Genomic DNA, 25,726 nt, shown 5'->3' with positions numbered 1-25,726 from the left:
ACAAGACTTTCCACCAGGAAATTATGCCACTGGTGAAATTTTCATTGCGACTGTTTGTGCTGGCTTAGGGCAAATTTTGGGAGGAAATCTCCAAAAGGAGTCCGTATAGAAAGCAAGTTCAAGCGGCCTCTCCCCCTACTAGTTCAGGAAAAGACTTCCCTTGAGAAAAGTGAAAAAACCCCAGTTTATTTAACAAGTAAATTATTCACAAGCATGAAAAATGAATAATATTAAATAAAACCTCTGACAGTGCTGAAGAGATGGCAAATTCAAAAAGTTCTTTTTGTGGGTTGTAATTGGCTCACTTGGTCTCTCCTGAGTCCCTCTGGTGCTGGAATGCAGCGTCCCAGAGCTCGGGGGGCCACAGGTGTGAGCTGCTGCCGGTGTTTTTCTGGGTTTTGAGTCCAGAGCAGGTTTAAACAATTCCAAGAGAAAGGAAAGTCACAGTCCAAAGGAACTTCTCTGCCTAAGCTAGCTAAAACCAAATTGCTAGACCTGGGCTGTGAAGGCATCAGGAAATTTCCAAATCTGGGCACTGGCAGTCCCAGCAAACACCAGAGCTTGATGGTGCTGGAGCCAGAACATGCAAATTTCAAAATTATGTCTTTCTGTGCCAGCAAATCACTGGACTTGCGCTGTGCTGGCACCAGGTATTTTCCAAATCTGGGTACTGGGGCAGCAAACAGAAGATGTGGTCAGTGCCAGACCCAGTAGCAGAAAGTTGCCGGGTTTTGGCTTTCTGTGCCAGCAAATTGCTGCACTTGGGCTGTGCTGGCACAGGGAAATTTCGAGATCTGGGCATGGGCGGTGCCATCAAACACCAGGTCTGGGTGGAGACAGTCTTGGCACCAGGAAATTGCTGCCTTTTGTCTTCTTTTTCCAAAAAATTACTGCACTTGGTCTGTGTTGGAATAAGAAATGTCCAGACTGGGGTACGTGCAGTGGCAGCAAACACCAGATCTTGGCATTGCCGGTGCTGGCAGCAGAAATTGCCAGATTTTGGCTTTCTTTACCAGAAAATTGCTGGACTTGGCTCTGCCAGAACAAGGGAATTTCCAGATCTGGGCACTGGTGGTGGCAGCAAACACCAGATCTGGGCGGTGCCAGGCCCAGTAATGTTGGAAATGAATTTGTAGAGAATTTTTAAGGCTTGATAGAAGGTTTTTATAGTATGTATACAAATGTCATGATCCATCCTTACAAACGGGTTTTGTGGTAGTTTGTGGGTTGATCTCAGAGTGCAAAAAACATCGACACGGTACAGGGAGTTGCTGCTTATAACCAAAACAAATGTACCTTTATTGAATAACCACAGCAAAATGCATTGAGGAGGAACTGGGGGAAAAGCGAAAAATAAGGAAAAAGAGGGAGGAAGAGAAAGGAAGGTATAGAGCTACCAACTGTTATACTAGACCAGGACTAGACCCAGAGCTAAGCAAACTCATGCAGCCAGGTGACATTCTGTAACATCAGAAGCTGGCAACCCTGAGGACTTTGCTGCCAAAAGGTTACAGTTTGCACTGGGCCCAGAAGTGTTTTTCCCTAAGGCAAAGCAAATTGAAATGTGAAGTTTAAAAGCTTCAAATGACTATGAAAGGAAACTGCAGAATCATTTCTGGAAGGGCATCATTGTCAATGATCATGCAGCCCACTAAGAGCTGGAGCTGAATCCAGAATTGCTTCTTCCAGCTGTGCAGCAATTCATTCCACTGGCAAGCACTGGTCCATGGGAACAAATGATCCCCTAGCTCTGGGCTGAACGGCACCCAGGCTGCAGTGCAGATCTGAGGAACCCTTGTCACTTGTTATTGGCCTCCCAGTGCACTCATCCTTCTGCAAACAAGGTGCAAACAACACAGCTGCAGTGCTGTCCTGGGTAAATATACATACAGGTGACTTTGCCAAAGCAGTGCATCATTTCCCAGTGAAATCCATGACCTCTTCTCACCTATGGAATTGTGATTGAAGACACCTGTGAGCCAGATCTGTGGGAGATTGCAAAGGAGCAAAGCTTTGGGATTTGGGCACACTTCTCTTGGTTTCTTTGCTCAGGCCTTTGGTGAGCACAGAACACACCTAGGTAGAAAACCTTTGACTAGATAGGATCTTTTGGATCTATTGTCCCCCAAACATGTCAATGTGTGGCCCTGTTACAATGACAAGTTGAAAACAGCAGCACAAATGACACAAAGAAACCATGGCCAAAGAGGAAGAGGAGAGGCCCAATGAGGAAAGGATGTGGTGAGACACTGGCACACTGAATGAGATGCACTCCCATAATCTCTAGGCTAGCAGGTCATGGTCTCACATTCTCCTCCTGATTTATTTAAATGTTATTTATTTATTTTTGTTTTTCATCATCAAAATAAAATATATACCATTAAAAATATGTCATCAAAACTTAAAGACAGAATCAAAAGACATTAGTTCAAAACTACATCTAAAGATCAGAACATATGTACAGCTGTAACTATCAAGGCTAACACATCAATCCTATTCTTCAAACACTCTTCACACAGGCGGCAGCTTCTTCCTGAGCTTGGAGGAAAGAGAGCTCTTCTGGAGGGGAGGCGAGGACTTTGTGGGTGAGGGAAAATCAGAAGTGTCCAGAGAAAACTTTGCCTTAAGACTGTAACCAGCCAGATCTGCAAAATGGAGACACAAAGTTTAACAGAGAGGCAAAGTTTAACGGAGGCCACCATGTAAACCTAAAGCATCTGAAGCTCCATAATTCCTGGGACACATTTCCTGGAAATGTCCAAACAGCTGCACAGGGAAACATGCTCCTGCTGGCAGATACTGAGGCAGGCCAGGGCAAACCCTGAGCCACTTGCCCAGAGCTGGCACAGGCCCAGCCTGGCCTCTGGGCTGCCCTGGGACAGCAGGGAGCCCAGAGCCCTGTGCTCTCCAGGAATGGCTCAGCTGCACATGCACCCTCCTGTGTCGATGGAAGGAGACCCGGACACCAATTGGTTCATCACAGGTCCGATTTATTGATCAATACAGCGGGTTAAATACAGTTCATAATAAGCTTCATACATATTGCAAAAGCTGAGCTCAGGATTGGTTAGTTACATATCAGCAACTACGCCTACTTCTGCATTTTTATGGTTATTCTTTTGATACTTTCTGCATATTTTCAGCAAGAATCTCTCTTCCCTATCCTCATGTTGTGGCAAGGGCATCATGTCCTTGCCTATCATTGGTCACTGACTGCTGACTTCCCTTTCAAGCTTAACCAGCGGCATTATGTCAACATGGCCTTTCTCAGCTAACCAACTGTTAACAAAATCCTCCACACCCAGGCAGGACCAGAGCACGGGCAGGGCGTCGCGCTGGACAACTTCAGGACTTCTGGCATGAACGCCCTGCACAAGCACTGCCGGGACAGAGACACAGCTCCTTACCCACCAGCCTCACTGCAACAAGGATCTGCCTCTCCTTCTGCTTCTTGCCAGCCTCTCTGGCCAAGAGCAGCAAAATAGCACCCAGAGCCCCTTGGTCCAGAAACGGGCAAAGCAGCTGATCATCCTGGAAACAGAACCACCAACGCTTCAGCACTAATTGCTCCAACCAGAGCATTGTCCCTGCGGCAGACTTCCTACCTTTACTAAATTATTTCACAGTCTCTGCATGAACAATGAATGAAATGTCCAATTGCCTTTGATTTCCATTAAGAAGTTGTCTAAACCCGCACTGAAGATTTGGAAATGTACCATAGAGAGGAAATGGAGAGATTTCTAATAAAAGGGATGATTCCATTTTTGTAACTTTGATGTCAAGTGCCAGATGCTTAATCTGGCTCTTCCCTTTGCTCAGTGGCACACAGCAAAGGGCAGGGTTAGAACACACCTCAAAACTCCAGCCCACCAGAGATGGCTGCTGCCTGACAGCTGGATGAGAAATATCAGTGACCAGCTGGTGTCTTTGGCAGAATGCTTTTGGGGCTTCCAACAAAGAGCTGTTTCAAACCTCAGGGCATCTCTAGAGAATTACCCAGACCCCATTGCCTTGGCATTTGGGCATCTCCACATTTTAATGCCACTTCCCCTCCCAATGTTAATGGCACTTTTTCTTATATGTCCACTGAAATAAGGGCATAGAGAAAGAAAAATGCTACACAGGGGACTGAAATGTAACCAAAACACCAGTGTTTTCTCATATTGTCTCTGAAATCTCTCTGCCCATTTTCTGAACTGAACTGTATCAAACACGGACAAATGTTTAATACCCACAGGCTCCTTGCAACAGACAGATTTGGCTAAGAGATGAAAACCTGAAATGCTCTGGAGACCATTCTTATTTTCTGATTGGACAAAATGTTATTCAGCAGCAATTTAATATTCTGTGGCGGAAGAGACTTGATTTTCTCTATGCTGTTAATCCACCTGCAGACATCAACATTGAAAGAGCTCCTGCAAGTACCCAAAACCAATTCTGCTAAGCAGGAAAGGGTTATGGTACCCATTTTAAAATGGGAATTCATTTGAATTTAAATGCAATTAAAGACATCGTTGACTACTGAATGTGAGGAGCAGCTGTCCGGTCCTGCTAAATCTCAGAGAGAACATCTGCTTTTTCTAAAGTAGTCCTAATTTATGATTAATTCCTTTATTTGAAAAAGAGATCAAAAGAAGTGCTAAACTAAATGCCCTATTGCTGGAGATCTATATTTTTCAAATGCTCTTTAAAGGGCCTTTGACATTCCCAATTGCTGAACATGCCCTTTTGAGATTCCTAATGAAGACACAAAGTGTATTAAACCTTGCATTTCAAGATGTTGGCATAATTAGCAGTGGATTTAGCCCGTTAAAGCAAGGCTATCAATCATCCTCTCTACTATATATTGTGATTATCCTTTTTCCATTCCTTGGCTCTTGCTGACACAGCAAGCTCCTCTGAGGAATCAATTATCAGCTGCATTTGTAGCATTTTGGGCAGCGCTGACACAGGCAGACACTGTTTGCACATGCTGAAAGGCTCAGTCCAAGGCCCCTCTGACAGCACAGGCAGGGAGCCTCAGCACTCTGCTTCTGTCCCTGTGCCCCAGAGGCTGCCTTGCACTGAACCCGTGCCTCTGATACCTCTGTTGAGTTCTGGCCTAAGCTGTGACCCCCAGGCTCTGCACGGTTCAGCCTCAAAACTTTCCAAGAGGAAAACAAGAATTCTGTGAGGACAAAACAAACTGATGCCCTGAAACAGCATTTACCACCATTTCCCCTCAAAGATCACAGATGTCCCTGAGCTCCCCAGAGAGGAGCCAGCTGGGGCATTTTTAGCCCTTCCTTTGCTGGAGGTGGTTCTGAGATGCCCCAGTGAGAGCTCAGCCCCAGGCTGAGCGCTGCCCCCATCTCAGGTGCTGCCCAGCTCTGCAGCAGCCAGGGAAAACCTGCCAAACCCACCTGCCTTGGCTATGGGGCAGCAGGGACACGCTCAGCACCTCCTGGTTTGGAGGAGCTGCTCTGCTGTCTGCTCACAGGCATTCCCTGTAAATGCTCCCTGGGAAGAGCTCTGGGCTCAGAAGGGGAGGCCAAACCTGTGATACGCTCGGTGACATCCAGCAGGGCTTGGCCACTCAGGTGATTCCATTGGTAGCTGAACTCTTTCAGCAGGGACACTTTATCTACAAGGGAAACACATGTTTCTGCTCACTTTTCTCAGGTCATAGGAGAAAGGACAGTGGGGAGGGAAAGGGCAGGGCCAACCTCATTTTATAAAATAAAGTACATTTCTGCTGGGTTTTAAATCCTTTTCTTCTTTCCTTCCAGCATACTTGGCAGGGTTTAAATTCCAAACGAAAAGCTCTCCTTTCACATTTGTAAATCCAAACTTGTCTGCTGTAGCAGGAGCTGTGTTAAAACATTTCACATCAGGGACCTCAAGAGTTCAGTCACATGGAAGCAGTGAAAAGGTTTTGCATCCCAGAGCAAAAAGGAAGAGCCCCATACTTGGGTCACAGAAAGGCAGTGAGTCAGGCCGTTCCTGAGCTCACAGGGCAGCTGGGGAGGAGAAAGTGGAAACTCCTCTTGAAGACTTGCCTCTTCAACACTCCTTTTTTCAGGCATATGTCCCCAGTGCAGCATTCTCAGAGCTGACATAAATGTGTGTGGCAAAGAAATTTAGAGCAGCCCTTGCCTATGTAGTTAATTGCTGTGGCCATCTTGCCCCATGCAAAACAACAAGTGGAACAAGGCATCATTGACAGCTGGGTTTATACCTGTTTGTTCTAAAGAAATGAACTTGGTGAATCACAAGTTCCCCTTTGAAAATAGAAGACAAAGAAGAAAAGTGGAAAATAGGCAGCTAATGCCTCTAATGTAGAGCCTCCCAGGTGGCTGCTCTGCAGGAGCTCTGATGGGTCAGTGTCCCTTCATGCCAACAGCAAAGCTGTTCATTTGGGAAGTCAGACGGGGCCCAAGCAAACTCCAAACCCCCTTTGCCCCTGAACTGTAGCAGAGCTGTAGTCCAGGACTTGCTCTTCAGACAAGCAGCACAGAGCCAAGGGCTCCTGGGACTGTTGGGAAATGCTGATCCCATTCCAGCCAGTTGGGGATGGTGCATAAGGACTGCACCTGCACAGCCTCTGGTGGGTGTCAGCTGGAGTGTTCCACAGACAAGAGCAGCTGTCAAGGCACTCAGTGCTCTCTTGTGCAGGAGAGACAGAGACGAAGCTGAGGAGAGTCCCTGCCAGGGCTCAGCCTTACCCAAATGAGCAATGGATTCTCCCAGTGCTTTCACAGCTGCCCCACCAACCCTGGGATCCTTTGAGTTCAGGTTCTTTGTTATTCCCTCCACCAAACCAATGATCACCGGGTTCAAGGCATCTTTCAGGGCTCCTGTGATTTCAGCCAGCACGTCCAGCACCCTCTGCTTCACTTTCTTGTGGCTGTCAGATATTCTCAGGACAAAATAATCAAAAATCTGTGAAGAGAACAAGCAACGTGAAAGCTGGATTCAAATGTCCTTGTTTGAAGAGTGGATGGAGCAGTCACCAATAACAAAGATGAAAGTGATCCTTTCTGTCAGGTCAGCACTCATTTGCACAATTTCACTGTTTTCCTGTGGGCCACTCACTGCAATGGTGGCGCAACCTCATGCTAGTTGAAAGATTTTCTTCTGTTTTTAGGAGGTTTGGCTGGGGACTGAATGGTTCCTATGGTATTTCTCTCCATCTATAAATCATTAAATCAATTCCATTTATTAATGCTAAAGAGTACCTTTGCTTTGAATGGAATCAGGTGTTTACAATGCCTGGTTTTCTATACAGTTGCCTCAAGTACTGAGGGCAATTATGATTTTGCCAAAACTATGGCTGGAGGAGATCTAAGTTTTCTTTTTTTTGTCTCAGAGGCAATGTCTGGAGAATTGCAGGGCTCTGATCAACTCTTCCAGGATCCAGACCATTTCTGTAAGTAACAGGTGAACTCGGAAATGTAATGTGCTGTACAGCTCTCATTAGAGCAGGTTCAGTCCCTTGACAGCCTCATTATCAGGCAGCTTTCCCTGGAAAAAGGGAAAAAGCAGCTTCTGGGAGGAGAAGGCAGAGATGAGTCCTTAGCTGTTTTCCTCCTTTTCCAAAGAGAAAAAAAGACCCCCAGGAAGGGTGAGCAGTGTCTTTACCAAGAGGAATAGGAACAAGGATGGAAATGAGTAGCCAGAGCTGTGCCTGTGTAAGACAAGATGGAGTATATAGAAGTATTCTTAAAAAAATCAACAGGGTTTAAACCAACCCAGCCTGATACTTCTCTTCCCTATGCAAACCCATTTTTGGTCTAGAGAACAATTGCCATGCTTTCAGGGGCTGGATTCCCTTCACTTAACCCAACTGGGAGTAGGAGAGAGCAGCTGTTACACCAGCAGAAAATTCTGCCATCATCTGATGAACAGCAGCAATAGGCACCTGCCAGACAAATACAGCTGGACTGAAATAACTTGTCCTGAAGCCTGGACCTGAATTACATTTGTCTGGGTAAGAGGGACCAGCGTGTCCCAAACAGCCAGGACAGAGTGCCAAGACACTGAATTAACTTTGCTGCTACAGGCTTAGGAAAGGAGCCAAAGGAAAGGAGCAGTGAAGATACCCTACATACTTGGGCAATGTTAGTGGAGATGAGCTGGGGGCTGGTTTTGCACAGGTCTCAAAGGACTTCCACTCCTTCCATCCTGGTCTGAAACCCCTTGGCTTCCAGGAGATGGTAAAGCTTCTGGAGCAGCTCCGTTTCTTCCACAGCTGGAGGTGACGTGACCTGGGCTTTTGCACAGTGTAGGAGGTGTCCTTCAGAGGGAGATTTCACCCTGGAAAATAAAACCAAATGAGGACCTGTTGGTTATAATTATCGTAGCACGGCATCCCCGTCAAGGAAATAATTAGCATTGACTCCATAATTTCAGAAGGCTGATCAATCGCTATGCTATGCTATGCTATGCTAAAATTCATTGCCCTTAGAGACAGTCTGATAGAGACAGACCAGATTGGTCAATTGAATCCAAAACACTATCACCAGTGGCCAATTAAGAAATTACCCTTTGGTAAACAAATCTCCATATCACATTCCACATGTTCACAACAACAGGTGCAGCAAGTGAAGATAAGAATTGTTTCTCACTCTTTTCTCTGATCTTCTAACATCCTTCCCCAGGACAATGCCTGGCAAAGTTGTGCCTGCTGCTCTCTATGGAGAGAGCTGCAGCCACAGACAATACCTTCAGTTAATTGTGAGCAAAACATCTTGAGCAGCTTTCCTAATCATGTGATTTCAAGCTGGAAAATCATGAGGCTCTGATGAACAACGTGGACCTCAAGATAATCATTACAGCAGACAATCTGCAAGTGACATTCTCACCAGTGCTCACTCAGGAAAACCAAGGATGAGATGCATCTGATCTATCTTCAGATGGCTGCCAGGGCACACAGGTCACATTGCTTTGTGGAGAAAGAGAGACACTACTGCCAAGTTAAAATGCCTCCTCATATGGGACGTGTGTGTCTTAGAATAAGGGAACTCATCACTCTGGAGAAGTGTCTCTACAACCAGGCATGACAATCTGGAAAAGTAGCTCAGATGCATCTGAACAGATAAACAGGGCCATATTTGAAGGATTCAGAAAATCAGTAACAGAGATAAAAACAGAAGCTAAACATCCCAGACCTACGCTCACATTTCATTTGCTTCCCTGGAGATCAGATGCAAAGCTTCACAACCCCACTGGGAACAATTCTCCTGATCAACCTGTCTCTTCCATGAGCACAGGAAGATGCCAGCTGTGCTACTGAGGCATGTGGTCACTTTCCTGCCACTGCTGAGCAGTTCAGAGCTAAATAAATCCCCTCTGCTATCAAAGGAGAACGGGTACAAGCAGCTCTGCAACTGCCATGAAGAGACAGCAAGGAGCAAATTACTGTCTTAAATGCTGATTGCAGCACAGGGGGACATAAACCAAACATGCTGTCCATCAAGCAGATTACATGAAGAACAGGAATATCAAGGCATAAAGTCCACATTCAGACACCTGTTGACTGAAGTTGTTCAGGAATTGCCTTGCTACTTACTACTCAAACTTGGTACTGTTTAAAGGAAAGAGCCATGATTCAGCCAGGCCAAACCTCACAGATGAGAACTGCATCTTTGTGGAATGGCATCTTGCTTCCAAACTGAGATTTCTCATCAAAACACCCATCTGAAAATTACTCCACTCAGATGAAAAAAAAAAAAAAGCCCTGTTTTATAGGGGCCTGAGTAAATATACGTATGGCAGTAAAAGATCTCTGTATTGTATAAGTGACCCTGCCCTGATTCTAGTTATTGTAAATGGGCTGCAGTTGCAATGTCCTTGATTGGGCAGCAGCTTTGGCCCGTGGAGGTAGCTGGGATAAAAGGGGGTGAGGCATTCAGGGAGGGCTGCAGAGGAGCCCTGGCTGAGAAGCAACAACAACACTGCTGTGAGAAAACCACCCAGAAGATATGAGACTCTGGAAATATGATATACAACAATATGATTATAACACTGTTTGAATTTACTTGTCCCAAGTCAGGCAGCAGAAACTTGGCCCTCTCCCAGCCTCCACAACACTGCCCTTGCCACTGCACTGGATCGTCTGAGCTGCAGCCAATGGGTGTCTTTTTGTCTCTCCATTTTTGTGGACACCCCTCCAGAGAAGTTGTGTTCAGCACAATGCAGAAGTAGGCACTTTTTATCCTAGAGCATATCCTAGAGTAGGGAAAGGAAACAATCTGTGGCATTGGTCATCTCTGCCAGAAAGTTTTTCCTGAAGAAGAGGCATGTAAAGCCTGTCATGTGCTTTGTCACATCTAAGAAAAGTGCTCAGTACCTTTTGCAAGATGACAATGTGGCCTGGGGCTCCTCTGAGCCATCGTTCCTCTCCTCCACCGGCTCCTTGACAGATGGGCCTTCAGCCTTCTGGTTTTCCATCCCCTACAAAGACATAGAGAAACCTCATCAATCTTTAGAATATAAAACAGGAAATTCCCTGTTGAAAACATAAGTTAGAACCAGGATCACTGCTACCAAGGCTTAGGGAAACATTTCCTCACTTACAGATGGAAACACACCAGAGATTCAGTGATGCCAACTCTTTGTTTTCAATAGCCCAAGGCAGGTTATGGGTGCTACCAGAGTGAGCAGCAGTCTAAAACCCCAAATTCCTTAGTCTTGAGCATAAATGGGAGTAATGCAAACTGGTAGGCAACAAGTGTTTGTAAAGGAATCAACAGAATAAATTGGACTCTTTTGGGGGGGTTGGCCCATTGTGTTGGAAGTCAATTTGGTTCAACGCTCACTCTCCTTGCTCCTGCATAAAGGCAGGCTCACTTCTATAATGTCGATAACAAAATATAAAATCCTCCCCCAAACAAACAAAGGATTTTTCACTCGATGCTGCTGAATTCACCAAGCTTCTTCCAGCCCCACAGGGCTGCACAGCAGGGCAGTATTCTCAAAAGACAGACAGTCATTGTAGTAACTAGGATTGACTTGGATATCTTTTGTAAATTTGGGAATTTTCTTGGCACTACTACTTCCAGTGTCCTTTGCAAAGACTCTGTTATCTTCAGAAGCACAATTCTCACTTAATTGCTTTACAGGGGGCAGAGTAGGGCAAGCATGGTGGGGGCTTACACTTAAATGTAAACCCATTTTCTCCTCTTTCCCTTTCCTCTTTGTGACCGATATTGAAAATATTCAAAACCTCACTTTTTCCCTAATAATATCAGTTCCTTTGTGGTCTGCAGATGAACAGGCTGAGGATTAACAGCTCATTCCCAGGAGCAAAATGATTCAGCAGAAGAGGAATGAGCTAAAGACAGATTGGGTATCTTTGATTTCATATTAACAGAGGCAATACTTGCACAAAGGAGTAATTTCTCCTGCCAATCACTTACTTTCTTCTTAATTCTTGTCAGAATATCTTCCAGGTCACGGGGGGAAAGAGATTGTTCCAAAAGCATTTTAAATTGTTGATGATTGAGCAACATCTTCACCATCTCCTGTCCATAATGCCTAAGGAAGGAAGGCAGGAAGGGAGGAAACAAAAGTGAACTAACACAGGAAGAGTGTTAGCAGAAGGGGCTGATCCCTTAAACTCATCAGGTGCAATCCCTGCACGAGAAGGCATTACCTACTCAGCAAAGAGGGAGATTTACCTCACTGGACACTGCACAGTGCTGTCAGCTGAACACAAGAGGCAAGAGGAGAATATGGGGCAACAGAAAAATACCATTTCACTCTGAAACTGGGGGTGTGCTTCTATGGCATCAAAGGATCCAAGGGAACAAGCAAAACACATCTGCTTTGTTGTCAAAGCTTATTAGCAGTGTCTTGCTGCCATTGCACAGTAATTTGCCTTTCTTTAACAGGCAGGGAAGCCAGGACAAAACACCTCATGCATCCTATTGATTATTCTATATTATGTGTATGGCCAGGGACACCTAGCTGCTCTGCTAGTTGCTCTGGGCAGCTATTAATTGGAATTTCATCACCAAAGGAAGGGGATTTTTGTGGTTTGGGTTGATTTTGCTACTAGGAAACCACAGTTTTCTTCAAGAAGAAATGTGGAGCTCACTGAGCCACAGATAACAGCGTTTTAGAAATCTGCAGAACAGGTTTAGAAAGACTGAATATGTTGGCTAAAGACCCCTGATATATTTCTAGGCAAGTCTGAAGTTAATGAGAAATGGATGTTTGGGATCCTTCAGTGATGAACATCAGCCAACACTTTGTCTTCTTCTTGTGCACCTAAGGCCAAACAAAAGTGTTGGACTGGCTGATCTGAGATCTTTTGATCTCAGTAAAGAATCCTTCAAGCCACAGGAAAAAGGTGGCAATGTTCCTTTTTGCTGGCCAACCCAAGGTTTCTCAGTACAGCCATTTGCCCAGGCAGCCCAGAGCAGTGATCACAGTGCCAAGGCTGACAGAGCTCAAGAAGAGTTTGGACAATGCTCTCAAGCACATGGAGTGACTCTTGGGGTCACTGCACATGGCCAGGAGATGGACTCGATGATCCTGATGGGCCCCTTCCAACTCAGCATATTCCATGATTCTATGGCCCTTATTCACACGATGAGGTAACTTCATATTCCCTTTAGTTTCCACTCTTGTGTGGTTTCACCTTTATAGCCAGACACAAAGCGGTTTTCCTGTTCTGGGAGGTGAAATGAAGATCATTACCTTGTGTCCTTGTGGCAGTCCTGAGCAAGCTTCCCTGCCACGTGTGGCAGCCTCTCAGCCCTGGGGGTGCCTGCGAGCTGGGTGACTCCAATTCTCTCCACCAGGGACAGGAGCAGTTGGGCCGCACACTCGCGCACCGGGGCGGGGCGGCTGCTGGGGAGGAGGGAGCAAACCCTGGGCACAGGGACAAGGAGCAGCGGCAGCGCCGGCCTTGGCCAGAGCTGCTCCCTGCCCTTGCTGGGGGAAGGAGCCTGGGCTCTCCCTGCACCTTCAGACACCTGCACAAGGCTCTGTCCTCAGCTAAACACAAAGGCAGCATTGCACACTAGGCCTGCCTGCACGGAAGAGGGAGAATTCAGTCTCCCTGCACTGTCTGATACTCAGTTTCTTTCACAGTATTTACTCTGAGAAAGATTAAAGAAATAGATGACAGATTAGAATATTTAGAAATTAATTTAGAAATTAAGAACAATTGATGCTGACCCATCAGAGGGCACCCACTACACAGAGACCTGCAGCAGGACTGAGCCTCTTTCCACCCATGTATCCCTAAATCTGCAGAACTTTGGAAAACAACAAATGCAGGGAAAACACGTTGTGGGCCGTGAAGTTGCAGAATATCCAGCAATGCAGCCTGTTTCTTCTCTGGGGCTTGGCAATGGATCCATCTGAATGTTTTACCCCATTCCAAAGCTGAGGAAAGGGTGGCAGGCAGTTTAGCCAGGCTGTCCTGTTCTAGAGAGTGTCTCTTGGGAACTATCAGGCCCAGCACCAACATTTAAGGCAGCATTTGCTCCAACTGTCCCATGGCAGTCAGCCTGTGAAGGTGACTGTAAATTGATCCATCATCTCAAGGCTAACATGAAACATCAGTTTGGATAGAAAGTAGAGCTCTAAGGCCATGACAGTCATACAAGACTCCTTTGGCAGGAGCTGCACCTGCTGTGCAGGCTGTGCCACACCCAGCAGATTGTCCCCCATGTGCTCCATGCCCCAGCAAGGACCCTCCTCATTTCTCAAGTTAGTGGCATCATGAGGAGACGTGGTTTTCCCAGGGCCTCTGTGATTAGCACTGTGAAATACCAAACACTGCTCACAGCTGCAATTGCAATTGCCCCTCTGCCCACAGAAGCACAAGGCTCTATCCTTGGCCTTTGCAGGCACTTTCCCTTCCCCACTGATCACCACATCTAGGAAAATCTGACAGACTGGGAGAACCCCAGGAAGCAGCAGGAAGCTGAGTCAGAGGAGCTTTAGTTTGGATATCAGGAAAAAGGGTTTTTCACCCAGAGGGTGGTTGGGCACTGGAACAGGCTCCCCAGGGCAGTGGTCACAGCACCAAGCCTGACAGGGCTGAAGGAGCATTTGGACAGCAATCTCAGGCACTTGGTGTGACCCTTGGGCTGTTCTGGGCAAGGCCAGGAGCTGGACACGATGGTCCTGATGGGCCCATCCAACTCCCCATATTCTACACTTCTGTGATTCTGACAAGTAATGGGCTGCAGGAGGGCAGAAATAGGTGACAAGGGGAAAGAAGTGAGGTAGGTTAGAGAATCAAGTCACTGAGTTCACAGAAGATGCAGGATACAGGACCCTTCCCTCCCAGCATTCCCATTCTCTCTCTCATCCCTTCTCCCTCCCACACACACGAAGGTGAAGAATATCACTAAAAGAAGAAGAACCTACTTGACTCCCATGTCCATGAGAGCAGTCATTGCTCGTGCAGGAGTCACATTCTCCACCATGATCCCCAGGGTCTGACTGGCTGCTTTCTGAACAAATTCTGGGGACTTGGACACCATCTGGAGAAGGACCCGAGCAACCTCATCCACCTCAGAGTCCATGTCCTTCTTCAAGGTCACAGAGAGCTCTCCCAGAGTGACAGTGGCAGAGCAGGACAACTTGGAACGGAGGTTGGTCACCTGGGGAAGTTATGAGGAGAAACATAAGAATCACCTTGAAAAGAAAACCAGTTGCCTTCAACAGAAGTCCCAGGAAATGACAACACATCCCACTGTGTCCAGAGGAACATAAAATTACAAGCAGAGCAGAAGAGCACAAGCACAGAAAGGCACTTACTCTGGCACCAATTTCTGGACTCAGACCTGCTCACTGCAGGCCTAAAATAAAAATTTCATTCAGTGTTCTACTTAACCCTACTAAAATGTCCACAGCTTTGATTTTAGGCCCTTTTACTAGAAAATTAAAGCAAGGGCTGCTTTCAAATCATAAAGGCAAAAGTCATAAAGATAAAAGAGTCAGGTGCTCCTTTTCAAAAAGCCAACACCAGCAGTTGAAGCACTCAGCCAGGAAACAGAAAACGCAGTCTGAGGTCTACAGAATAATTTGCAGTGTTGAATCACAGCTTGGGCAGAGATTGGGACTCTGGCAAATACCATGATCAGTGTCTCAGTTTCTGCATTTGCACATTGCATTATAAAGGCACCACAGTCAAAGATGAGTGTCAGATACCCGACCTGCCAGTAAATACAGCTGCATGTGCCCACAGATCCTACAGATAGCTGACAGACACTAGAAATATCAGGTCTAAAACCAGAAATGAAGGCAGACCCTGAGCACACATGGAGATGAGCAAGCACATACCTACTCTACACACCGTGTATGAAGTATGGGGGACAATTCAGAACAATGTTCTCACCTCGCTGGTAACTGCCAAGCAAACCTCACCAAGTCCACAAAGCAGGACCTCTGAATGGGACCCAGCCAGGTGTCTGATGGTGCAGAGTCCCTCCTCCTTCAGCTCCCTCAAAGGCAGAAGATTGATTTTTCTCTCCACCAAGGCAGCACCCTCTGAAATGACCAGGCTGGCAGCTCAGTTGAACAATGGGAGGTGCTTTTCAAGGAGAGCTTAATGAAATCATGGAATGCGTTGCCCCAGGATGCTGTGGCTGTCAAAAGCACACACAAACCCAAGAGGCAAAGAGAGGGGTTTCAGAGTGGCCATTTGAGAAGACAGCCTTTCTGAAATCTCTGGCACATGAGGCCCCTCTGTCACTGCTTCCTAGAAGCTGTGAGACTGGGCCATGCTGCTGTTTGTTGTCACCTCCCTGTACCTGTCCCTGAGACACAGTGCCACCAGGCTGTTATTGGGGCATTTTCCAGCAGGCATTCAGCAGGCATTCAGCAGGGACAGTCTGCACTGCCTCTCTGGAGCTGAGTTTCCGCTCTATGATCTCGGCCTCTCTGTCTCCCCCTCCACTCCCCCTCACACATTCCCCAAAAAAGCAGCAGGATGTCTGCTTGGACCACCTCACCCTGCAGGAAGGACAAGTGGGTCCTGGCCTCTCCTGACCCACAGCACAGCTTTCTTTCATCCCAGCATGGAAATATAAAAACTGTATTATCACATCACACAGAGGGCCAGCAGCTTTTTATTTTGGCTGCAAGTGTCCACAGGGCATTGGGGAAGAGGAGAAGAGTGTTTTGCAGTAAGCAACCCAGCTACTCAGGCAGGGTGGTAGGAAAAGTGTCTGGAAGCTGCTTTTAGGACTTTGGTTGTTCTGCTGAAGCTTCTGACAGAGCTGATGGGCAGATCCCAGAGCTGTGGAGAGTTCCTGGGAAATTTGTCCTTGGATATGTCTAAGAATGCTCTCCCAGCCATGAACTGCCATGTGTGTCCTGTCCATATGTTACTGCCTTGACTGTTGAGTGTCTGAGGTGCCTCTTGAGGCTGCTATGGACCTCCTTCACCAAGGAATGGATTGTGATACAACATCCCTTTCTGCTTATGTTTGGGCACTGACAGAGCCTGGACCACTCTGCCTCGAGCTTGGGCTCTGGCCAAGCAAGATTGCTGATGAGAGCAGCTCATGGTCCTCAGCTCTTCCCTGCTGCTGTGACAGACAGACATGGCCATGGGGACAGAATGGAGCTGCCCCATCTGCCAGGTATCTAAGAAGGATGTGAATTTTTCTCTGCCCTGTCACCACCAGTTCTGCCTGGGCTGCATCCTGCAGTGGGCAAAGAGAAATCCAGTGTGACCACTCTGCAGAAGAATGATAGAAGCTGTCAGGTTTTCTGAGTAGGATGAACAGGACTACATACAATTTGCCATCAGCTCCCCCAAACAATTGCTAGAGTCCAGCAGGGAGAGAGCCTGGCCACCTTGCTGAAAGCAGCCCCCAAGACCCTGTGATGGCTGCTCCATCTTCCCCACAGGGAACACTGTCCCCAGCTGAGCAGGGGCTGCAGGACCAGAGCCTGTGGATGGCCTCCTGCCCAAGGTGTGGGCCGAATTTTTCAAATAACAATGTCATCTACTGGACACAAGGTGGCCCTGGCTGCACCAGAAGCTGGAGGGAATATGCCAGCACCAGAGATGGCTGGTTAAGGAATTCATAGAGCAGCATCCTGCACGCCCTCTGTGCCTATGGTCAAGTTGCCAAAATCTTGGTGCCAGTACTGCAGCTTCTCCTCTGGAGCAGTCTGAATTGCTGCTAGCACAGTCAAGGGTAGAGAAGCAAAAAGGACCTTTGCATGATCTCCACAGATGTTTTATTCAGCTGTGCAGGGAGATGTTCAGGTCCCAGCATCCACACACAGAGGGTCTCACTTTGTCTCCACAGGGGCCTGGGGGCTGACCCTGATCTCAGGGCAGTACAAAGATAAGAGGGCCGATCAGGGAATAGGGAAGGTGTGGCTCAGGAACACAGGAACAGACACAGGAACAGGGGAAGGAGCCAATGGGGTCTAACAGCTTTTTGAGGGAAGCTTCTGGTGTCTCCCTAGACCAGGGAATGCCCCCCCAGGGTCTCCACAATTCCCTGTGTTTTATATTATTAGGAAAGCTTCTCTGAAGGATCAACTGAATCAACACAAAATGACAAAAACAATCAAAAGCACTCATAGGACAATTGTTCAAAATGCAAACAATTCTGAGCTCCCAAAGTGCCAACAGGTTTCTTGGAGTGTCTTAGATCTGGCAGGAGGGATGCAGGGTTTTCTTAGCACAGTTTATCAGGAAGCTGAGTCATACATACTGAACCTCTGGTCCATGGCCTGCTCACTGCCATCATGCAGCAAGGAGGCCCAGAGGCTGCTGTGCTCTGGGCCTGTCAGGGATGAACACAGCGGCTCTGTGGCCAGTGCCAGCTCCAGCTCCAGCAGCTCACAAGAGGAGACTCCTTCCAGGAGCTCTGCTGGCTCCAGTGTGGCAGACAAACAGAGCCCACTGGAAGCCCCCCTCCATTGCAGCCCCCCCAGCTGCGCCCATCATCGCTGCAGAGCAGGAGCTGCCCCAGAGGAGCCGTGGCAGGAGCTCATGGCAGTGGCAGGTCCCTGTGCCCGGGGCAGAGCCACAGAACCTCTGCTCCTGGCTGGGACAGGGGCTGCTCACCCTGGTGTCCCACCGAGAGGAGGGATCCTGGGCCCCAAACTCTGCCCAGCCCTGCCAAAGGCCACCCCGCCAGCAGTGCCAGCAAGGTTCCTGCAGCCATTCAGTCAAATCAGAGGAACAAATTTCTCTTCAGCTGACACAGTCTCTGCACACAGCTTCCTCCCCCTTCTCCTGGTGCCTTTCCCTGGCTCCAGCAAGAGCTGCAGGAAATGCTGTGTGAGCCATGATGATTGAAGAGCTACTGATAAAAACAATGGGGTGATGTTTTCAGAGGAGTCATGAATGGAAGATTGACCAACCTTCCAGCCAATGATATGCCAAAAGTTTCCATTCTTTAAATAATAGACTGCAATAAATTAGTAAAAAGAAAGATATGGAAACAAATCTCCCACAGCTGCTGGCTTTCCTCAGGCTCCATGGTCTATGTATTGCTAGACTTACTTCATCTAGGCAGAATATTAACTACCCTCACTTGTTGGAGACTGACCACAAGGTCTCATCTGTGGTGGGCAGTCACTAAAATTAGCTCAGCAGAGGCATCTTCAGCTGTCCAAGTGTAGCAGAAATACATATTCTCTGCTTCATGGCTGTGTGGCAGCAGCTGCTGGTGTGGATTTGTCAGCGTTGCTTCATGGATTACTCCTGGGAAGGAATTGTGTGCACAGGCACAGTATGATGGCTTCCATCTCCTCTAATTACTCCAATCAGATGATGGCCAAAACTTTTAGGCAAAAAGCATCATAACAGAATAATTTACAATATTCTTCAAACTACTCCTGTGGTTTGGATTTTCTTACTGATTAGGTTCAGTGTCTGGCCTCAAGAAATCAGTCCAGAAAGAACAGGCAAACCTCAGCTTGCAAGCTAGAGTGCAAGTCTTTAATCTGCTGGTTTTGCAGCATGTACAAACAACCTTCCAGCATATTTGCAAAAAAACTCTTAGTTTTTGCTATACCTATCCAGAACCTGACTCTCTCCTCATTTTATTTTGATTTGAGATCCAAGCATGATTTTTTTATGGACAGGAAGGTAAGAACCAGCTGCACATACAGACTACAAGTGTGCATCTATACTGCAGGAACTGAGCTGTAGCTTGGAATTAAAGGCAAGAAGTGATGCCATGGTAAATGTGAACGTTTAGTGCTGGCATAGGAGCCTTCTGCAAAGCCCCACCAACCCATGGTTCACATTGCTACAAATTCTCTTTCTGATGTTACAAAGAGTGTTGAAGAGCTGGTTGTAAGTAAAAAAAAAAAAACAGCCAGAATGTTAATTTTTGTTAATATGGCAAACAATGACTATCTAATACATCAGAGCTCATAGGAGTGAGTATTCAGATTTCCACTTAGTATGTGCTGGCAGTTTTAATTTGTAATCAACAGGTTTATCCAAATCAAGTTATCCATAGGAATTAATTTGCTCTTTGATCTACCTAAAAATGCCTCATTGTCTGATAAATTTAGTAGAAATTTGCAAAGTCAACAGTCCACAGATTTTCATTTCTTGTTTAGTGGCTATTCTGCAGGAAGGCTTTTACAGACTAATCAGTTTGGATGCAATTAAAATGCCAGTACATTTCATTTAGCCATCTTGGTATTAGAACAAAACCATATGACTGTGCAGCCTTTTAAAAATATTTTCAAATAAATTTTCAGATCAACAGTCTTAGTAGGACTCAGAATAAAAACTCTACCAAACTTCAACTCCATTGGAAGATTCCCTTGTCACCCTGTGAATCAGCTCTACATTCAGAAGATTAAAAGTCCCAATGATGGTGGTTTTGGTATGGTTAGGAATTGGGGAAGGGTCTTCTTCCTTCTCAGCTCCATGCTGCAGTGCCTTTGGGATGTGGCCTGCTGGCCGTTGTTTGTGCAGCCCTGGTGTTTCTCCATGAGGCAGAAAGTGCAATTGCATTTCCAGCCCAAAGCCCGTGAGGAGTGGGGCATGCAGAGCTGTGCCAGACCCAGGCCAGCAGCTGTGCCGCCAGAGGGATTTGGTTCCTGCCCAGTGCAGCTGGCGCATCTCTGCCGTGAGTGCCTCCCCTTGCCAGGTGCCCATGGACAGCAGGTGCAGGGTTCTGCACGGGGCATGGAACAGGGTGGGGATGTCTGCTGGCAACAGAGTGCAGCGGAGAGCAAACAGTCCAGGATGGTCCTGCAGTGTGTGACAGAGAACTCCTGACACAGCTGGGGACTGAGCCAGTGAGGGAAGGCACTGCTGGGCCTGCTGTTTGTGAGGAGAGAAGGGCTGCTGGGTGACGGGAGGGTTGGAGGCAGCCTTGGGCTCAGGGATCACAAAATGCTTGTGTTTGATTCCCAGAGAAGGAACGAGAGACATTGGGGAAGTGTTGACCTGCAACAAATTGTGAATTTGTTAAGCTTTAACAGGCAGTGCTTAGTTGTACCTTCCCTCACACCAGTGGTTAATGTGTGCAAGTGGATGTCTTAGCCTTGAGAATAAAGACAGTGGGCCTACTGAGGAGGTAGCTGCAATGCATTCAAGCAGAAGAAGGCTCTTAACCATGGAAGGAGAATTTGAGGAACAGGATGTTCACCCCGTGACCACCAGAGACCCTCAAGAGACCCCTACTCTAAATGTCAGTAATTTTGGGGAAGTGATTTAAACATGTCAAACACTTTGTGAGAATGTTTAGCCTGTGAGTTTGAGCAAAGGAATGAATAAAAGTAATGAAAGTAATGTCTTAGTTCCGTGGATACTAACCCGTGGGTGTGCATGTTTCAGGGAAGTGATTCCTCACGCACCCAGCACTGAAATAAAGTAATGCCTCTTTTCTCACACTGAGCTGGCAGTGTGGATTGGGCCCTGCTCGGTAACGTTCATTTTGGTCATTTCTATTGAAGCATAAAGAATGGTTGAAATGAAATCTTTTCCAGTTGTTTCCCTTTAGTTTACCTGTTTGAGGGTTAAAATTCTGTGCTGCAGGTGTGCTGGGTGTGTGCAGAGCAGTGCAGCCCCAGCAACCCCTTGGCTTGCCCACAGGTTGTCATGCCTGGTTGCCAGGTGTGCCCAGCTGTGGCAGGAGAAGGAGCCCGCAGCGCAGTGGGCACCGTGCCCTGCCCAGCCGGGGCTCTCTGGCACAGAGCAGCAGCAGCGCCAGCACCGTTCAACCCGCTCCTGCCTTGGCTTCCCCTGGCACACAGAAGCCTCTGGAAATCAGCAGCACCAGTGGCGTTCCCAGCTTGGAGCAGCTGCTGCTGGCGGGCAGATGCTGCCATTTCAACTGCTGCCAAAGGGGAAGAAAGGCAGAGATGTGTCCGCACCGGAGCCCTGGGCATGTCCAATAAAGGTGCAAATATGTGGGGAGATTTGTTAGGAAACATTTCAGCTGTGATGCCAACAGTGGCTTCTCTCCTGGTTCTGTGTGTTCTAGACGAGTAATGCAATGGTTGGCTCTGACAATTAAGAAGCAGATGTTATGTGGATGTTCAAATGTGTAGTGATGGTATTGTAATATATCCTCCCATAGTCCTCTTTCCTGTCCCCCTTGTAATAGCCTTGGTAGTCAGGGCATTTGGGGAGGGCTGGCTTGTGACCAGCAGGCAGGGTGTAACAACACCTGACCTCCAGTCAGGATGCAAGAAAGTAATCTCCACCAATGGACAGCAGAGAAAGAGTTGACTGACAAAACTTTTGGAGGGGATAAGGGTATAAAAGGCAGAACATCCTTTTTGTAGATGAGAACGTGGCTACTAGTCACAGAGACTTCCAATGCTGCAATTTTTCCTTATTCAGTCCTTTGTTAAGGTTTACTAAACCTTTAAAATGTTAAAAGTGAGAGTCATTTCTCACATGTGCAATGCTGTGGGCCATTGTCTTGGTCTGGTTTCATTTGCTTGGGTCCCATCTGAGTGCTCAACTGGGGTACAGGCTGTAGGTGCTTGGGGCACCCTTGGAGTTCCTCTTGGACCCCCTGAACAACAGGGTTTGGCCCATGAGGGGAATTTGTGCTGCTTTGTGACAGAGAAGAACTTCCCAGGCTCTTTTGTGTTTGCTGTAGGGAAGGTTGATTATTGCTTTGCATAAATTCACAGATCAACATGCTTTGTGATGCTTTTCTTTGTCATACTTTGCTTTGTGATGTCACGGCATGGTTGCCACATCGTTGTGGTGACATCAGAAGGTTGCCTTGTGCACAGAAGGCCTGAGTGTCAGAGCAGCCTTGCTCACATCAGGAGAACCCTCCTGGCTGGAGCATTGGTCAGTGGGTAGTTGCACTCTGAGAGGCCATTTGTTTTTCTAGTGTTGGAGAAGACTGGCACAGCTCTGGGAATATGATCCACCATCTGGCCACAGCAGCTTTTGCTGCTTATGGTGTTTGTTTTTCCGCGTATTACGTTACACACTTTGCACGTAAGTAGAGTTTTCCATTCTACTTAGGTTAGGGTGTATCCTAACCTGGCTTTTGTATGTCTTCCTGCTGGTGGCTGAGTTTCTGATTTTGAAAGAGAAAGAGCATTAGGATGCCACTGGTGTGGTAAAGCTCCTGTCATGACGTTCAGCTAAAAAGGGGGTGTCTGCAGCCACAGGGGCAGCATTTGCAGGGGAACCTGCAGGGCTTCTGTTCCCTCCAGGGGAGAGTCTGTGGCAGCAGAGTCTGCCATTTCCTCAGTTTGCTGGGACAAGCAAGACACCTTTGAGATTGTAGACTGGCAGAGCTTCTTGGAAGGCCTTCTAAAAACTCTGCAGTTGTTCCCAGAATTCAGAGAAAGCTTATTTCTTTTTAAATTTTATCATGAAAGGATTTTACTGTCTAACTTGACCTTTTTCAAAGTACTAAAATAGTGATTCCCTTTGCAAGGAAATGCAAACTCCAAAGCAGTGAGTGTCTGCCACAGCTCAGGGGGATTTTAGGGAAGCTTTTCTGAGCAACTGTTTCAAGCAAGTTAATGAGAACCGGTGCATGCAACTGATTAAAAAAAAAAAAAAAGAACCTCAAGGAGAGGATTTCAGAAGCTGTTTTATGTCTTTGGTAGAACAGGAGCACTGAGTGTTAAAGAACAATTTGCATTTTCTTGGTCATATTTGTGTTCATTTACTGGCAAAACAGGCCAAATTGTACGCACAAGCAAGAATATTGTCCTGATCCCTTGCTGGCTGTGTGAATGAAATGTGTCTGCTGGAGGGATGTTGTGAAACGGGAAATCATCTCTGTTTGGGTTGACTTGTTCTGTGGGATTCAGCAGCCCAGGCAGTTTTCTGACAGCATCTGGTTCATTTTCCCTTCCCACTACAGGTCACCTGAAGCGTGTATTCAGCAGTGCTGAAGATCCTGAGGTGAGTGAGAAAGGAACATTTCATGCTCCTGGTGTTTAAGAATTGTGGAGCAAGCTGAGAGCTTGGCCAGTAGCAACAGAGTGTAGAGAGCCAGCTAGGAAGGCTGAAAGAAAATCCATTTTCATGCCTGAAGAAAAATAACAAAGTGCGAAATGGATATTTTAAATTTCTATATCAGAGCCTTGAAGAACTACAAACCTAGTGTTGCAGAGAGAACCTTGCTTGCTGACGACAGATAGGGTGAAATATTTACTTAGGAGCAATTTCCTGTACAGTTGAATTAGACCATTTTAATTTAGTCAGAGTCCCTTAGAATTCTATTCCTATCAAACTTTATGATATCTACTTCGAAGATATTGTTGTAGAACAGGAAGGCCATCTTGCAATGGTGCCTGCAGTATCTGAAGTGCAATGGGCACCTCTGTGGCTGGGGAGCTGTGTGGGCCCAAAGGACGCAGGGCTGGCGGCCGTGAGCAGCTGAAGATGAGGCAGCGTGGGGCCAGGGGCCAAGAAGGCCAAGGGCACGGTGGCTGTGCCAGCAGCAGTGGGGCAGCAGGAGCAGGGCAGGGAGCGTGGCCCTGTGCTGGGCAGCGCTGCGGCCACAGCTGGAGTGCTGTGTGCAGCTGTGGGCCCTGGGAAGCAGAAAGTCATGGAGGGGCTGCAGCGTGGGCACAGAGGGACAGGGGAGCTGGGCAAGGGGTGCAGCACAAGGCCAGGGAGGAGGGGCTGAGGGAGCTTTAGCCTGGACAATGGGGGCTCATGAGGGACCTTCAGGCAGACTTCCATAGATCCCTGCAAGAGATCCATAGCGCCAATGCTCATCACAAGGCCTGTTTCCCTGCCAAACATCCCTTCACTGCATCCAAGTGCTTTAGACACTGGAGTGGGTAACACTTTCATATTTTGTTTGTTCATTTGTTTGTTTGTTTGCTAGAAGGGGAAGCCTTGTGTAATTTCTCCTTCTCCAGGGAGCTTTTTCTCAGTCTTTTCTGCCCTTTTCCAGCACTGGCAGAAACGCATCACTTTCAGGTTTACAGCTCCTGTGTCTCTTTTGGCAGCCCAGGGAATCAGTGTGTGTTGTGTTTGGGAACTGAGCAGGAAATCAATGCCCTGGCATTCCAGCTGGTGCTCAGAGATTAGAGGAGCTGGGAGGGGCTGGGCTGCATTTCTGATTCCAGCCACTTTACCACCATCAGTGTGGTCAAGTCCAAGAGAAGAACTTGTCGAGCACAGATGCACAAAGAGTGCAGTTCCCAGTGCAATGCTCTGGGTCTGATTGCATTTCCATAAGGACCAACACGCTCCAGATTCCCCAAGAGTGTGGGTTACTGAAGCAACATGAGAGCAAGTTCAGGATGGCTGCTGGTTGGGGCACTGCTACCGAGTGTGATGTGTGTAGCGACAGAAAGGACAGTATTGATTCAGGGTGACCCCCACGTGGCGAATAATGTGCTTTGACTCTATGATTTAGAAGGTTAAACAAATGCTTTCTTAACTATGTTATATTACACTAGTACTATATTAACACTATACTATAGAGATACTATACTAAAAAGCTACTAAAGAAAAACTCGTGACTGTCTCCAGACAGTCACAACACAGATTTTATCTTATTAGCTAATCAAGCTAAACAACTATCACTAAAATCCACTTAACAAATCACTTTCAGTAAACAATCACTATAACACATTCTACATGTACTAAACAACAAGAACAGCCAGTAGAGATAATTGTTTTCTCTTCTTCTCTAAGTTTCTCACTACCATCCTAAAAAAAAACCTAGGAGAGAGAGAGGAACTATATCTCTCTGTATTCAAAGAATGTAAATGCCCCAGCACAGTAAAGAGAGATTAAAAAAGTGAGATCTGTCTATCTGTCTGTCTATTGAATCTTCCTGGCTCAGCTCCAAACCAGTGGAAGATGCAAAGTTCACCTAAAGGCATCCCTTCAGGAGAGAAGTAGAGACAAGTTCCATTGACTGATCCTGAGCAGACAGAGATGTTTCCCCCTCCAGAGATGGTTGTTTTTTCCCTTCATGTTTTCCTCCTCCAGCCTCTTGTGCCCTGAAGCCTTCTTTTTATCCTTTAAATTTTTGCATGTCCTAAGGGAGTGGAACTATCCCATGCTGTATCTGGGGTCTGGTGACTTTGCTCATACATGACACATGGTTTGCATTACATGACACATGGTTTCCTACGCTGGCATCCCCAGGACTGTGTGAGTGCATTCATTAATGGGGCCTTATGAGAAACTCTGTTAGTGCTGGTCAGAATTCTCCGTTGACAAAAGAGGGAGAAGAAACACCTTGGTCCTCCTCCATATAATGAGGTGGCCGTAGGGGTTCTCTGACTTCCATCAGAGATCTTTGCATGCATCCTTATCTCCTGAATG

The sequence above is a fragment of the Melospiza melodia genome, unplaced genomic scaffold (assembly GCF_035770615.1).
Source record: "Melospiza melodia melodia isolate bMelMel2 unplaced genomic scaffold, bMelMel2.pri scaffold_35, whole genome shotgun sequence".
Taxonomy (NCBI): domain Eukaryota; kingdom Metazoa; phylum Chordata; class Aves; order Passeriformes; family Passerellidae; genus Melospiza; species Melospiza melodia.
The sequence above is the reverse complement of the archived record's forward strand: the minus strand, read 5'-3'. Positions refer to the sequence as shown.